General features: G+C 37.8%; 1 protein-coding gene and 9 non-coding genes across 15 annotated transcripts in view; all 10 read right to left on the reverse strand.

Annotated features, from left to right (window-relative positions):
- Window positions 1-14,555, reverse strand: part of TEX14 (testis expressed 14, intercellular bridge forming factor) — a 532,366-nt gene that overhangs the window by 151,487 nt on the left and 366,324 nt on the right. The gene's annotated exons all lie outside the window — the stretch shown is intronic.
- Window positions 554-771, reverse strand: LOC142747742 (small nucleolar RNA U3). Its single transcript, XR_012881999.1, has one exon. It is a non-coding gene; the product is annotated as a small nucleolar RNA U3 (small nucleolar RNA).
- LOC142747747 (small nucleolar RNA U3) lies at window positions 2,107-2,324 on the reverse strand. The gene has a single exon (XR_012882004.1). It is a non-coding gene; the product is annotated as a small nucleolar RNA U3 (small nucleolar RNA).
- LOC142747735 (small nucleolar RNA U3) lies at window positions 3,661-3,878 on the reverse strand. The gene has a single exon (XR_012881992.1). It is a non-coding gene; the product is annotated as a small nucleolar RNA U3 (small nucleolar RNA).
- Window positions 5,227-5,444, reverse strand: LOC142747775 (small nucleolar RNA U3). The gene has a single exon (XR_012882026.1). It is a non-coding gene; the product is annotated as a small nucleolar RNA U3 (small nucleolar RNA).
- On the reverse strand, window positions 6,787-6,995 carry LOC142747778 (small nucleolar RNA U3). Its single transcript, XR_012882028.1, has one exon. It is a non-coding gene; the product is annotated as a small nucleolar RNA U3 (small nucleolar RNA).
- Window positions 8,331-8,548, reverse strand: LOC142747743 (small nucleolar RNA U3). Its single transcript, XR_012882000.1, has one exon. It is a non-coding gene; the product is annotated as a small nucleolar RNA U3 (small nucleolar RNA).
- Window positions 9,896-10,113, reverse strand: LOC142747608 (small nucleolar RNA U3). Its single transcript, XR_012881884.1, has one exon. It is a non-coding gene; the product is annotated as a small nucleolar RNA U3 (small nucleolar RNA).
- LOC142747767 (small nucleolar RNA U3) lies at window positions 11,454-11,665 on the reverse strand. Its single transcript, XR_012882022.1, has one exon. It is a non-coding gene; the product is annotated as a small nucleolar RNA U3 (small nucleolar RNA).
- LOC142747609 (small nucleolar RNA U3) lies at window positions 13,010-13,227 on the reverse strand. The gene has a single exon (XR_012881885.1). It is a non-coding gene; the product is annotated as a small nucleolar RNA U3 (small nucleolar RNA).

The raw sequence follows: 14,555 nt of genomic DNA on the forward strand, positions 1-14,555 counted from the left end.
GCTGTTTTTGGGCCACATTAACTCTAATAAAAGATGTAATTAAAAGTGAACAAAAACTCACATGTACCAAAAATAGTACCAATAAAAACTCGTGACACAAAAATAAGCCCTCGCACCAGTCAAACGAAAGAAAAATAAAAACGTTAGGGCTCTCATAATATTGTGACTCAAAGCACGTAATTTTCTTTGTAAAAATAGTAAAACATTACAAAAAAATTGATAAATCTGGTATCGCCGTAATCATATTAACCCGCAGAATAAAGTTAAGTTGTAATTTTTTACTGCACGGTGAACGCCGTAATAACGAAAGCCAAAAAAAACTGACGAATCACAGTTTTTCCAACTTTACCACCACAAAGATTCTTTTTCCATCTCCCATTACATTATATAGTGCAATACAATTACAAATTCTCGTACAAAGAAAAAGCCGTCAATTTACTTGAATTTGAAAGATAATTGTTCTTTGATGGTAGAGAATGACAAACTGCTATGAATCAAGAGATAAAAAGCAAATCTACATCTCATACTATTATTCTGTACAGATTGAGAAGCAACCGCTCAGTTTGAGATCTCCCCCTCCACCCTCTCTGTGAAAAAGAAGGAGAACGGTCATCAACAGCAATCAGAACCTACAATGAAGCAGATCTGAGAGCTCACTTCCCGCTCAGGAGAGATCACTACAGCTCTTCCTCGTGGTTGGTGCATTTAGACACTTTAGAGCACATTTCCGCAATTACACACTATAGAAATGATCCCTGAAAGTACAGTCTTAACCCTTGACTTGCTAGAACGACACTCCGGGGGATAGGACCCTATGTGTAACATTAGAGAGACATCCACACAACCTGAGACATAGAGACTCCTGTAAACATTGAGACCTTGTAAATGGTTAGAGCCGTGACTGCAGTGTTAGACAGCTTTTCCCGGCCGTGTGACGACCGTTCGCAAAACGGGCGTCACACGGCCGCAGTAAAAACAATAGACCCCAAATGGGGTTATTCACACAACCGATTTTTTTGACGGCCCGGTAAATCCAGTGGTCAAAAAACTGGGACATGCCCTATTTTCGGCCATTCTCCTGGCCGTCCGGCTCCCATAGAAGTCTATGGGGCCGGGTAATACACTGCCATCACCGGAATGTGTCCCGAGTGACGGCCATGTATTCCGTCGCTCCTCCTCCTCCTTCCACTAAAGTAATTTTCGTGTTCAAGATAGTACCTTTAAGAAATATGTAACGGCCATAGGGGTCATAAAGTATTAATGTGCCAGGCATAAATGCTGCCTTTTTTACGATTTATGTAATTGCTGATGTATTTCTTTGCAACTGCTTTAAATAAAAAGAGTTTATACAAAAAAACTAAAGAAAAGAAAGTTTTTAGTAGTGTTCAAAAAAATAAAAGTAAAAGTTTAAAAAACTTTAATAAATTTAAAAAAAAACAAAATAAATAAACAAAATTGATATCACCACGCCCGTAAAAGTCGAAACTATTACAATATAACATTATTTAACCCACACAGTGAACCCCATAAAGAAATTTCAAAACGCCATAATCGCTGTTTTTGGGCCACATTAACTCTAATAAAAGATGTCATTAAAAGTGAACAAAAACTCACATGTACCAAAAATAGTACCAATAAAAACTCGTGACACAAAAATAAGCCCTCGCACCAGTCAAACGAAAGAAAAATAAAAACGTTAGGGCTCTCATAATATTGTGACTCAAAGCACGTAATTTTCTTTGTAAAAATAGTAAAACATTAAAAAAAAATTGATAAATCTGGTATCGCCGTAATCATATTAACCCGCAGAATAAAGTTAAGTTGTCATTTTTTACTGCACGGTGAACGCCGTAATAACGAAAGCCAAAAAAAACTGAAGAATCACAGTTTTTCCAACTTTACCACCACAAAGATTCTTTTTCCATCTCCCATTACATTATATAGTGCAATACAATTAAAAATTCTCGTACAAAGAAAAAGCCGTCAATTTACTTGAATTTGAAAGATAATTGTTCTTTGATGGTAGAGAATGACAAACTGCTATGAATCAAGAGATAAAAAGCAAATCTACATCTCATACTATTATTCTGTACAGATTGAGAAGCAACCACTCAGTTTGAGATCTCCCCCTCCACCCTCTCTGTGAAAAAGAAGGAGAACGGTCATCAACAGCAATCAGAACCTACAATGAAGCAGATCTGAGAGCTCACTTCCCGCTCAGGAGAGATCACTACAGCTCTTCCTCATGGTTGGTGCATTTAGACACTTTAGAACACATTTCCGCAGTTACACACTATAGAAATGATCCCTGAAAGCACAGTCTTAACCCTTGACTTGCTGGAACGACACTCCGGGGGATAGGACCCTATGTGTAACATTAGAGAGACATCCACACAACCTGAGACATAGAGACTCCTGTAAACATTGAGACCTTGTAAATGGTTAGAGCCGTGACTGCAGTGTTAGACAGGGTTTCCCGGCCGTGTGACGACCGTTCACAAAACGGGCGTCACACGGCCGCAGTAAGAACAATAGACCCCAAATGGGGTTATTCACACAACCGATTTTTTTGACGGCCCGGTAAATCCAGTGGTCAAAAAACTGGGACATGCCCTATTTTCGGCCATTCTCCTGGCCGTCCGGCTCCCATAGAAGTCTATGGGGCCGGGTAATACACGGCCATCACCGGAATGTGTCCCGAGTGACGAACATGTATTCCGTCGCTCCTCCTCCTCCTCCCACTAAAGTAATTTTCGTGTTCAAGATAGTACCTTTAAGAAATATGTAACGGCCATAGGGGTCATAAAGTATTAATGTGCCAGGCATAAATGCTGCCTTTTTTACGATTTATGTAATTGCTGATGTATTTCTTTGCAACTGCTTTAAATAAAAAGAGTTTATACAAAAAAACTAAAGAAAATAAAGTTTTTAGTAGTGTTCAAAAAAATAAAAGTAAAAGTTTAAAAAACTTTAATAAATTTTAAAAAAACCAAAATAAATAAACAAAATTGATATCACCACGCCCGTAAAAGTCGAAACTATTACAATATAACATTATTTAACCCACACAGTGAACCCCATAAAGAAATTTCAAAACGCCATAATCGCTGTTTTTGGGCCACATTAACTCTAATAAAAGATGTAATTAAAAGTGAACAAAAACTCACATGTACCAAAAATAGTACCAATAAAAACTCGTGACACAAAAATAAGCCATCGCACCAGTCAAACGAAAGAAAAATAAAAACGTTAGGGCTCTCATAATATTGTGACTCAAAGCACGTAATTTTCTTTGTAAAAATAGTAAAACATTAAAAAAAAAATTGATAAATCTGGTATCGCCGTAATCATATTAACCCGCAGAATAAAGTTAAGTTGTCATTTTTTACTGCACGGTGAACGCCGTAATAACGAAAGCCAAAAAAAACTGAAGAATCACAGTTTTTCCAACTTTACCACCACAAAGATTCTTTTTCCATCTCCCATTACATTATATAGTGCAATACAATTAAAAATTCTCGTACAAAGAAAAAGCCGTCAATTTACTTGAATTTGAAAGATAATTGTTCTTTGATGGTAGAGAACGACAAACTGCTATGAATCAAGAGATAAAAAGCAAATCTAAATCTCATACTATTATTCTGTACAGATTGAGAAGCAACCACTCAGTTTGAGATCTCCCCCTCCACCCTCTCTGTGAAAAAGAAGGAGAACGGTCATCAACAGCAATCAGAACCTACAATGAAGCAGATCTGAGAGCTCACTTCCCGCTCAGGAGAGATCACTACAGCTCTTCCTCGTGGTTGGTGCATTTAGACACTTTAGAGCACATTTCCACAGTTACACACTATAGAAATGATCCCTGAAAGCACAGTCTTAACCCTTGACTTGCTAAAACGACACTCCGGGGGATAGGACCCTATGTGTAACATTAGAGAGACATCCACACAACCTGAGACATAGAGACTCCTGTAAACATTGAGACCTTGTAAATGGTTAGAGCCGTGACTGCAGTGTTAGACAGGGTTTCCCGGCCGTGTGACGACCGTTCACAAAACGGGCGTCACACGGCCGCAGTAAGAACAATAGACCCCAAATGGGGTTATTCACACAACCGATTTTTTTGACGGCCCGGTAAATCCAGTGGTCAAAAAACTGGGACATGCCCTATTTTCGGCCATTCTCCTGGCCGTCCGGCTCCCATAGAAGTCTATGGGGCCGGGTAATACACGGCCATCACCGGAATGTGTCCCGAGTGACGGCCATGTATTCCGTCGCTCCTCCTCCTCCTCCTCCTCCTCCTCCCACTAAAGTAATTTTCGTGTTCAAGATAGTACCTTTAAGAAATATGTAACGGCCATAGGGGTCATAAAGTATTAATGTGCCAGGCATAAATGCTGCCTTTTTTACGATTTATGTAATTGCTGATGTATTTCTTTGCAACTGCTTTAAATAAAAAGAGTTTATACAAAAAAACTAAAGAAAATAAAGTTTTTAGTAGTGTTCAAAAAAATAAAAGTAAAAGTTTAAAAAACTTTAATAAATTTTAAAAAAACCAAAATAAATAAACAAAATTGATATCACCACGCCCGTAAAAGTCGAAACTATTACAATATAACATTATTTAACCCACACAGTGAACCCCATAAAGAAATTTCAAAACGCCATAATCGCTGTTTTTGGGCCACATTAACTCTAATAAAAGATGTAATTAAAAGTGAACAAAAACTCACATGTACCAAAAATAGTACCAATAAAAACTCGTGACACAAAAATAAGCCCTCGCACCAGTCAAACGAAAGAAAAATAAAAACGTTAGGGCTCTCATAATATTGTGACTCAAAGCACGTAATTTTCTTTGTAAAAATAGTAAAACATTAAAAAAAAAATTGATAAATCTGGTATCGCCGTAATCATATTAACCCGCAGAATAAAGTTAAGTTGTCATTTTTTACTGCACGGTGAACGCCGTAATAACGAAAGCCAAAAAAAACTGAAGAATCACAGTTTTTCCAACTTTACCACCACAAAGATTCTTTTTCCATCTCCCATTACATTATATAGTGCAATACAATTAAAAATTCTCGTACAAAGAAAAAGCCGTCAATTTACTTGAATTTGAAAGATAATTGTTCTTTGATGGTAGAGAATGACAAACTGCTATGAATCAAGAGATAAAAAGCAAATCTAAATCTCATACTATTATTCTGTACAGATTGAGAAGCAACCACTCAGTTTGAAATCTCCCTCTCCACCCTCTCTGCGAAAAAGAAGGAGAGCAGTCATCAACAGCAATCAGAACCTACAATGAAGCAGATCTGAGAGCTCACTTCCCGCTCAGGAGAGATCACTACAGCTCTTCCTCGTGGTTGGTGCATTTAGACACTTTAGAGCACATTTCCACAGTTACACACTATAGAAATGATCCCTGAAAGCACAGTCTTAACCCTTGACTTGCTAAAACGACACTCCGGGGGATAGGACCCTATGTGTAACATTAGAGAGACATCCACACAACCTGAGACATAGAGACTCCTGTAAACATTGAGACCTTGTAAATGGTTAGAGCCGTGACTGCAGTGTTAGACAGGGTTTCCCGGCCGTGTGACGACCGTTCACAAAACGGGCGTCACACGGCCGCAGTAAGAACAATAGACCCCAAATGGGGTTATTCACACAACCGATTTTTTTGACGGCCCGGTAAATCCAGTGGTCAAAAAACTGGGACATGCCCTATTTTCGGCCATTCTCCTGGCCGTCCGGCTCCCATAGAAGTCTATGGGGCCGGGTAATACACGGCCATCACCGGAATGTGTCCCGAGTGACGGCCATGTATTCCGTCGCTCCTCCTCCTCCTCCTCCTCCCACTAAAGTAATTTTCGTGTTCAAGATAGTACCTTTAAGAAATATGTAACGGCCATAGGGGTCATAAAGTATTAATGTGCCAGGCATAAATGCTGCCTTTTTTACGATTTATGTAATTGCTGATGTATTTCTTTGCAACTGCTTTAAATAAAAAGAGTTTATACAAAAAAACTAAAGAAAATAAAGTTTTTAGTAGTGTTCAAAAAAATAAAAGTAAAAGTTTAAAAAACTTTAATAAATTTTAAAAAAACCAAAATAAATAAACAAAATTGATATCACCACGCCCGTAAAAGTCGAAACTATTACAATATAACATTATTTAACCCACACAGTGAACCCCATAAAGAAATTTCAAAACGCCATAATCGCTGTTTTTGGGCCACATTAACTCTAATAAAAGATGTAATTAAAAGTGAACAAAAACTCACATGTACCAAAAATAGTACCAATAAAAACTTGTGACACAAAAATAAGCCCTCGCACCAGTCAAACGAAAGAAAAATAAAAACGTTAGGGCTCTCATAATATTGTGACTCAAAGCACGTAATTTTCTTTGTAAAAATAGTAAAACATTAAAAAAAAAATTGATAAATCTGGTATCGCCGTAATCATATTAACCCGCAGAATAAAGTTAAGTTGTCATTTTTTACTGCACGGTGAACGCCGTAATAACGAAAGCCAAAAAAAACTGAAGAATCACAGTTTTTCCAACTTTACCACCACAAAGATTCTTTTTCCATCTCCCATTACATTATATAGTGCAATACAATTAAAAATTCTCGTACAAAGAAAAAGCCGTCAATTTACTTGAATTTGAAAGATAATTGTTCTTTGATGGTAGAGAATGACAAACTGCTATGAATCAAGAGATAAAAAGCAAATCTACATCTCATACTATTATTCTGTACAGATTGAGAAGCAACCACTCAGTTTGAAATCTCCCTCTCCACGAAAAAGAAGGAGAGCAGTCATCAACAGCAATCAGAACCTACAATGAAGCAGATCTGAGAGCTCACTTCCCGCTCAGGAGAGATCACTACAGCTCTTCCTCGTGGTTGGTGCATTTAGACACTTTAGAGCACATTTCCACAGTTACACACTATAGAAATGATCCCTGAAAGCACAGTCTTAACCCTTGACTTGCTAAAACGACACTCCGGGGGATAGGACCCTATGTGTAACATTAGAGAGACATCCACACAACCTGAGACATAGAGACTCCTGTAAACATTGAGACCTTGTAAATGGTTAGAGCCGTGACTGCAGTGTTAGACAGGGTTTCCCGGCCGTGTGACGACCGTTCACAAAACGGGCGTCACACGGCCGCAGTAAGAACAATAGACCCCAAATGGGGTTATTCACACAACCGATTTTTTTGACGGCCCGGTAAATCTAGTGGTCAAAAAACTGGGACATGCCCTATTTTCGGCCATTCTCCTGGCCGTCCGGCTCCCATAGAAGTCTATGGGGCCGGGTAATACACGGCCATCACCGGAATGTGTCCCGAGTGACGGCCATGTATTCCGTCCCTCCTCCTCCTCCTCCCACTAAAGTAATTTTCGTGTTCAAGTTAGTACCTTTAAGAAATATGTAACGGCCATAGGGGTCATAAAGTATTAATGTGCCAGGCATAAATGCTGCCTTTTTTACGATTTATGTAATTGCTGATGTATTTCTTTGCAACTGCTTTAAATAAAAAGAGTTTATACAAAAAAACTAAAGAAAATAAAGTTTTTAGTAGTGTTCAAAAAAATAAAAGTAAAAGTTTAAAAAACTTTAATAAATTTAAAAAAAACCAAAATAAATAAACAAAATTGATATCACCACGCCCGTAAAAGTCGAAACTATTACAATATAACATTATTTAACCCACACAGTGAACCCCATAAAGAAATTTCAAAACGCCATAATCGCTGTTTTTGGGCCACATTAACTCTAATAAAAGATGTAATTAAAAGTGAACAAAAACTCACATGTACCAAAAATAGTACCAATAAAAACTCGTGACACAAAAATAAGCCCTCGCACCAGTCAAACGAAAGAAAAATAAAAACGTTAGGGCTCTCATAATATTGTGACTCAAAGCACGTAATTTTCTTTGTAAAAATAGTAAAACATTACAAAAAAATTGATAAATCTGGTATCGCCGTAATCATATTAACCCGCAGAATAAAGTTAAGTTGTAATTTTTTACTGCACGGTGAACGCCGTAATAACGAAAGCCAAAAAAAACTGACGAATCACAGTTTTTCCAACTTTACCACCACAAAGATTCTTTTTCCATCTCCCATTACATTATATAGTGCAATACAATTACAAATTCTCGTACAAAGAAAAAGCCGTCAATTTACTTGAATTTGAAAGATAATTGTTCTTTGATGGTAGAGAATGACAAACTGCTATGAATCAAGAGATAAAAAGCAAATCTACATCTCATACTATTATTCTGTACAGATTGAGAAGCAACCGCTCAGTTTGAGATCTCCCCCTCCACCCTCTCTGTGAAAAAGAAGGAGAACGGTCATCAACAGCAATCAGAACCTACAATGAAGCAGATCTGAGAGCTCACTTCCCGCTCAGGAGAGATCACTACAGCTCTTCCTCGTGGTTGGTGCATTTAGACACTTTAGAGCACATTTCCGCAATTACACACTATAGAAATGATCCCTGAAAGTACAGTCTTAACCCTTGACTTGCTAGAACGACACTCCGGGGGATAGGACCCTATGTGTAACATTAGAGAGACATCCACACAACCTGAGACATAGAGACTCCTGTAAACATTGAGACCTTGTAAATGGTTAGAGCCGTGACTGCAGTGTTAGACAGCTTTTCCCGGCCGTGTGACGACCGTTCGCAAAACGGGCGTCACACGGCCGCAGTAAAAACAATAGACCCCAAATGGGGTTATTCACACAACCGATTTTTTTGACGGCCCGGTAAATCCAGTGGTCAAAAAACTGGGACATGCCCTATTTTCGGCCATTCTCCTGGCCGTCCGGCTCCCATAGAAGTCTATGGGGCCGGGTAATACACGGCCATCACCGGAATGTGTCCCGAGTGACGGCCATGTATTCCGTCCCTCCTCCTCCTCCTCCTCCTCCTCCTCCCACTAAAGTAATTTTTGTGTTCAAGATAGTACCTTTAAGAAATATGTAACGGCCATAGGGGTCATAAAGTATTAATGTGCCAGGCATAAATGCTGCCTTTTTTACGATTTATGTAATTGCTGATGTATTTCTTTGCAACTGCTTTAAATAAAAAGAGTTTATACAAAAAAACGAAAGAAAATAAAGTTTTTAGTAGTGTTCAAAAAAATAAAAGTAAAAGTTTAAAAAACTTTAATAAATTTTAAAAAAAACAAAATAAATAAACAAAATTGATATCACCACGCCCGTAAAAGTCGAAACTATTACAATATAACATTATTTAACCCACACAGTGAACCCCATAAAGAAATTTCAAAACGCCATAATCGCTGTTTTTGGGCCACATTAACTCTAATAAAAGATGTAATTAAAAGTGAACAAAAACTCACATGTACCAAAAATAGTACCAATAAAAACTCGTGACACAAAAATAAGCCCTCGCACCAGTCAAACGAAAGAAAAATAAAAACGTTAGGGCTCTCATAATATTGTGACTCAAAGCACGTAATTTTCTTTGTAAAAATAGTAAAACATTAAAAAAAATTTTATAAATCTGGTATCGCCGTAATCATATTAACCCGCAGAATAAAGTTAAGTTGTAATTTTTTACTGCACGGTGAACGCCGTAATAACGAAAGCCAAAAAAAACTGACGAATCACAGTTTTTCCAACTTTACCACCACAAAGATTCTTTTTCCATCTCCCATTACATTATATAGTGCAATACAATTACAAATTCTCGTACAAAGAAAAAGCCGTCAATTTACTTGAATTTGAAAGATAATTGTTCTTTGATGGTAGAGAATGACAAACTGCTATGAATCAAGAGATAAAAAGCAAATCTACATCTCATACTATTATTCTGTACAGATTGAGAAGCAACCACTCAGTTTGAGATCTCCCCCTCCACCCTCTCTGTGAAAAAGAAGGAGAACGGTCATCAACAGCAATCAGAACCTACAATGAAGCAGATCTGAGAGCTCACTTCCCGCTCAGGAGAGATCACTACAGCTCTTCCTCGTGGTTGGTGCATTTAGACACTTTAGAGCACATTTCCGCAGTTACACACTATAGAAATGATCCCTGAAAGTACAGTCTTAACCCTTGACTTGCTAGAACGACACTCCGGGGGATAGGACCCTATGTGTAACATTAGAGAGACATCCACACAACCTGAGACATAGAGACTCCTGTAAACATTGAGACCTTGTAAATGGTTAGAGCCGTGACTGCAGTGTTAGACAGCTTTTCCCGGCTGTGTGACGACCGTTCGCAAATGGGCGTCACACGGCCGCAGTAAAAACAATAGACCCCAAATGGGGTTATTCACACAACCGATTTTTTTGATGGCCCGGTAAATCCAGTGGTCAAAAAACTGGGACATGCCCTATTTTCGGCCATTCTCCTGGCCGTCCGGCTCCCATAGAAGTCTATGGGGCCGGGTAATACACGGCCATCACCGGAATGTGTCCCGAGTGACGGCCATGTATTCCGTCCCTCCTCCTCCTCCTCCTCCTCCCACTAAAGTAATTTTCGTGTTCAAGATAGTACCTTTAAGAAATATGTAACGGCCATAGGGGTCATAAAGTATTAATGTGCCAGGCATAAATGCTGCCTTTTTTACGATTTATGTAATTGCTGATGTATTTCTTTGCAACTGCTTTAAATAAAAAGAGTTTATACAAAAAAACTAAAGAAAATAAAGTTTTTAGTAGTGTTCAAAAAAATAAAAGTAAAAGTTTAAAAAACTTTAATAAATTTTAAAAAAACCAAAATAAATAAACAAAATTGATATCACCACGCCCGTAAAAGTCGAAATTATTACAATATAACATTATTTAACCCACACAGTGAACCCCATAAAGAAATTTCAAAACGCCATAATCGCTGTTTTTGGGCCACATTAACTCTAATAAAAGATGTCATTAAAAGTGAACAAAAACTCACATGTACCAAAAATAGTACCAATAAAAACTTGTGACACAAAAATAAGCCCTCGCACCAGTCAAACGAAAGAAAAATAAAAACGTTAGGGCTCTCATAATATTGTGACTCAAAGCACGTAATTTTCTTTGTAAAAATAGTAAAACATTAAAAAAAAATTGATAAATCTGGTATCGCCGTAATCATATTAACCCGCAGAATAAAGTTAAGTTGTAATTTTTTACTGCACGGTGAACGCCGTAATAACGAAAGCCAAAAAAAACTGACGAATCACAGTTTTTCCAACTTTACCACCACAAAGATTCTTTTTCCATCTCCCATTACATTATATAGTGCAATACAATTAAAAATTCTCGTACAAAGAAAAAGCCGTCAATTTACTTGAATTTGAAAGATAATTGTTCTTTGATGGTAGAGAATGACAAACTGCTATGAATCAAGAGATAAAAAGCAAATCTACATCTCATACTATTATTCTGTACAGATTGAGAAGCAACCACTCAGTTTGAGATCTCCCCCTCCACCCTCTCTGTGAAAAAGAAGGGTCATCAACAGCAATCAGAACCTACAATGAAGCAGATCTGAGAGCTCACTTCCCGCTCAGGAGAGATCACTACAGCTCTTCCTCGTGGTTGGTGCATTTAGACACTTTAGAGCACATTTCCGCAGTTACACACTATAGAAATGATCCCTGAAAGTACAGTCTTAACCCTTGACTTGCTAGAACGACACTCCGGGGGATAGGACCCTATGTGTAACATTAGAGAGACATCCACACAACCTGAGACATAGAGACTCCTGTAAACATTGAGACCTTGTAAATGGTTAGAGCCGTGACTGCAGTGTTAGACAGCTTTTCCCGGCCGTGTGACGACCGTTCGCAAAACGGGCGTCACACGGCCGCAGTAAAAACAATAGACCCCAAATGGGGTTATTCACACAACCGATTTTTTTGACGGCCCGGTAAATCCAGTGGTCAAAAAACTGGGACATGCCCTATTTTCGGCCATTCTCCTGGCCGTCCGGCTCCCATAGAAGTCTATGGGGCCGGGTAATACACGGCCATCACCGGAATGTGTCCCGAGTGACGGCCATGTATTCCGTCCCTCCTCCTCCTCCTCCTCCTCCTCCCACTAAAGTAATTTTCGTGTTCAAGATAGTACCTTTAAGAAATATGTAACGGCCATAGGGGTCATAAAGTATTAATGTGCCAGGCATAAATGCTGCCTTTTTTACGATTTATGTAATTGCTGATGTATATCTTTGCAACTGCTTTAAATAAAAAGAGTTTATACAAAAAAACTAAAGAAAATAAAGTTTTTAGTAGTGTTCAAAAAAATAAAAGTAAAAGTTTAAAAAACTTTAATAAATTTTAAAAAAAACAAAATAAATAAACAAAATTGATATCACCACGCCCGTAAAAGTCGAAACTATTACAATATAACATTATTTAACCCACACAGTGAACCCCATAAAGAAATTTCAAAACGCCATAATCGCTGTTTTTGGGCCACATTAACTCTAATAAAAGATGTCATTAAAAGTGAACAAAAACTCACATGTACCAAAAATAGTACCAATAAAAACTCGTGACACAAAAATAAGCCCTCGCACCAGTCAAACGAAAGAAAAATAAAAACGTTAGGGCTCTCATAATATTGTGACTCAAAGCACGTAATTTTCTTTGTAAAAATAGTAAAACATTAAAAAAAAATTGATAAATCTGGTATCGCCGTAATCATATTAACCCGCAGAATAAAGTTAAGTTGTAATTTTTTACTGCACGGTGAACGCCGTAATAACGAAAGCCAAAAAAAACTGACGAATCACAGTTTTTCCAACTTCACCACCACAAAGATTCTTTTTCCATCTCCCATTACATTATATAGTGCAATACAATTAAAAATTCTCGTACAAAGAAAAAGCCGTCAATTTACTTGAATTTGAAAGATAATTGTTCTTTGATGGTAGAGAATGACAAACTGCTATGAATCAAGAGATAAAAAGCAAATCTACATCTCATACTATTATTCTGTACAGATTGAGAAGCAACCACTCAGTTTGAGATCTCCCCCTCCACCCTCTCTGTGAAAAAGAAGGAGAACGGTCATCAACAGCAATCAGAACCTACAATGAAGCAGATCTGAGAGCTCACTTCCCGCTCAGGAGAGATCACTACAGCTCTTCCTCGTGGTTGGTGCATTTAGACACTTTAGAGCACATTTCCGCAGTTACACACTATAGAAATGATCCCTGAAAGTACAGTCTTAACCCTTGACTTGCTAGAACGACACTCCGGGGGATAGGACCCTATGTGTAACATTAGAGAGACATCCACACAACCTGAGACATAGAGACTCCTGTAAACATTGAGACCTTGTAAATGGTTAGAGCCGTGACTGCAGTGTTAGACAGCTTTTCCCGGCCGTGTGACGACCGTTCGCAAAACGGGCGTCACACGGCCGCAGTAAAAACAATAGACCCCAAATGGGGTTATTCACACAACCGATTTTTTTGACGGCCCGGTAAATCCAGTGGTCAAAAAACTGGGACATGCCCTATTTTCGGCCATTCTCCTGGCCGTCCGGCTCCCATAGAAGTCTATGGGGCCGGGTAATACACGGCCATCACCGGAATGTGTCCCGAGTGACGGCCATGTATTCCGTCCCTCCTCCTCCTCCTCCTCCTCCTCCCACTAAAGTAATTTTCGTGTTCAAGATAGTACCTTTAAGAAATATGTAACGGCCATAGGGGTCATAAAGTATTAATGTGCCAGGCATAAATGCTGCCTTTTTTACGATTTATGTAATTGCTGATGTATTTCTTTGCAACTGCTTTAAATAAAAAGAGTTTATACAAAAAAACTAAAGAAAATAAAGTTTTTAGTAGTGTTCAAAAAAATAAAAGTAAAAGTTTAAAAAACTTTAATAAATTTTAAAAAAACCAAAATAAATAAACAAAATTGATATCACCACGCCCGTAAAAGTCGAAACTATTACAATATAACATTATTTAACCCACACAGTGAACCCCATAAAGAAATTTCAAAACGCCATAATCGCTGTTTTTGGGCCACATTAACTCTAATAAAAGATGTCATTAAAAGTGAACAAAAACTCACATGTACCAAAAATAGTACCAATAAAAACTCGTGACACAAAAATAAGCCCTCGCACCAGTCAAACGAAAGAAAAATAAAAACGTTAGGGCTCTCATAATATTGTGACTCAAAGCACGTAATTTTCTTTGTAAAAATAGTAAAACATTAAAAAAAAATTGATAAATCTGGTATCGCCGTAATCATATTAACCCGCAGAATAAAGTTAAGTTGTCATTTTTTACTGCACGGTGAACGCCGTAATAACGAAAGCCAAAAAAAACTGACGAATCACAGTTTTTCCAACTTCACCACCACAAAGATTCTTTTTCCATCTCCCATTACATTATATAGTGCAATACAATTAAAAATTCTCGTACAAAGAAAAAGCCGTCAATTTACTTGAATTTGAAAGATAATTGTTCTTTGATGGTAGAGAATGACAAACTGCTATGAATCAAGAGATAAAAAGCAAATCTACATCTCATACTATTATTCTG

The sequence above is a fragment of the Rhinoderma darwinii genome, chromosome 2 (assembly GCF_050947455.1).
Source record: "Rhinoderma darwinii isolate aRhiDar2 chromosome 2, aRhiDar2.hap1, whole genome shotgun sequence".
Taxonomy (NCBI): domain Eukaryota; kingdom Metazoa; phylum Chordata; class Amphibia; order Anura; family Rhinodermatidae; genus Rhinoderma; species Rhinoderma darwinii.